Source organism: Salminus brasiliensis, chromosome 4 (assembly GCF_030463535.1).
Source record: "Salminus brasiliensis chromosome 4, fSalBra1.hap2, whole genome shotgun sequence".
NCBI classification, from domain to species: Eukaryota; Metazoa; Chordata; class Actinopteri; order Characiformes; family Bryconidae; genus Salminus; species Salminus brasiliensis.
Window position 1 is genome coordinate 49,078,983 of NC_132881.1, and position 2,500 is coordinate 49,081,482.

Here is a 2,500-nt window from a genome sequence, read left to right on the forward strand (position 1 = left end):
TATCAACAGAAATAATAAATAATATGAAAAATAGACTAAACTGTACTGGAGTAAATATGAGCAATTTAGGTGAGGACTGTGCGTCTTTACCTCTTATGTGTGTGTAAGTCTGTGTGTGTGTTTGTGTGTGTGTAGCTACTGTAATACTGATAACACTTGTTAGCCAGTTAGTGTTGAGAACCATTCCACTATGTGCAGTGTGTGTGTGTGTGTGTGTGTGTGTGTGTGTGTGTGTGTGGTTTTGTCTCTCTGTGATAAATGTAGAAAGTTCATTAGCTGAAAGATGACACCTTTACAAGGAGATTAGCATGTTACACACACACACACATACACACACACACACACACACACACACACACATACACACACACACACACACACAACAAGATGCTGCCTTCCCTCTTCCCATACCATCCCTCACCCTACTGCTGACCTATCCCTCACTTCACAGCTATCACTGACTACTGTCCCTTAACATTCTTTTTCCGCTGCCACTGACCCCCACCACTCTCTTAACTGCTGCCACTAACCTCCACCCCTCTACTGCTGCCACCAGCCACTGTCCTTTTAACATCTTTCACCTACTGCTGCCACTGACTACTGTCCCTTTTAACGTCCCTTTTCTGCTGCCACTGACCCCCATCACTCGCTTAACTGCTGCCACTGACCTCCACCCCTCTACTGCTGCCACAGCCAATATCCATTTAACATCTTTGACCTACTGCTGCCACTGACCACTGTCCCTTTTAACTTCCCTCTCCTGCTGCCACTCACTATTGTCCTTTTAACAAACCTGTTTCTGCTGCCATCTGACTCAATCCTTCATTTTACTGCTGCCACTGACCACTGTACCTCCCATTTAATCGTGCCACTGAACCCCAGCCCTCACTTTACTGTCACCACTGAACTCCATCCCTCTGTTTACTCCTGCAACTGACCCCTAGCCTCTCACTCTACTGCTGCCACTGACCTTCATCCCTCACTTTACTGCTACCACTAACCACTGTCCCCTCTCTCCCACTGTCCTGCTGCCACATCATCTAGAGTGATGAAGCTCCATCCAATATTGTTGGGATGAGTTGGAGTGGCAGGACTAATTCACTGCAGGGGTCAATCTCCCTGTTAATACCCCTTTAATACCCCTCAAATCAGATGAAATGATGGAGTGTCTAAATACTTTTGGAGCTATGGTGTAACCTGAAGGTGAAGCGTGAATCAGAGAGATCGAATCTGAGGGAGAATCATCGGAATTGGACAATAAGGCCTGGGAGAATCCAGCGGTAGTGAGTTTTCCAGACTTGGAGAAGCTCGTCCAGCTGAGATTGGTCAGACTGGATCTGCTGGCCACGCTACTCTGTGTGTGTGTGTGTGTGTGTAAGGGTGGCCACATTTTTGTCAGAGTGTTCCATACGCCGTTCCCAAGGTTCCCGACCGTATGTGTGTGTGTGTGTGTGTGTGTGTGTGTGTGTGTTTTAAATGAATGCACATACTGCTGAGTTGTATCCAGGCTGCAGAAGGCCACACACTTAGAGCAGTCTGGATACACACCACACACCACACACACACACACACTTACACATACTGTACACACACTCACACACACACACAGATCAGCACATTTCAGCCTCTGGGACTCCTTTAACTTATAGCAGAATTCTTTCATCAGTCATAAGAAAGTGTACCAAAGAGTTCTGTGAAGCTTTTTAAGGATTCCGTTATGCACAGTCCCATCAGAACATTATGACCACCTATCTAATACTGAGAATAACCAGCCAGGACGTTGCGGCATGGACTGTATTATTAGGGGGATGGAAGGTGTTCATTATAGAGGTTAGCTGCACCACCCTTCACCCACGGTCACAGTCATATCAGAACATTATGACCACCCCCTGGTTGGGAATGAGCATGGTCCGGGACGTCACAGATGCCATATGAGAGTGTGTATAAATACTTGAGCACAGCAGTCTGTTGTAGCAAAAGTGCAGAACCATCATCATGGGCAAGGGATGTGATTTGGCTGATGTCCAAAATGGCATGATTGTAGGGTACCGGGCGAAGGGTGGGAGCAGCTCGGACTTCTCGGACAGTGAGCGCCTCCCAACAGCATAACACTGGTGCCCGACTGGTCAGGGATGCCAGAGGGGAATGGCAGCAACTCCGGCGTGTAGCACCGAGCGATCGGCGCTCCACTGTGGAGCAGCTAACCTCTATAATGAACACCTTCACTGTCAAACATGTAATGGAATTGGCCACATATGGATTCAAGTATCTAAATCAATCAATCAGTCGATCAATACGTGTATAAAGTGAGGCTGGACTGTGTGATTGATAATAATCACCCTGTTGTATCAGAGTCAGCCTCTCTCAGAGATTGCAGGGATGTCCTTAGCTTTTAATGGAGGGACTGTTTTGGGCTATTCTTCATGAAATACAACACAGGCTCCAATCAATGAATCAATCAATCAATCAACCAATCAATCAATAGGTATATGAAGTGTGT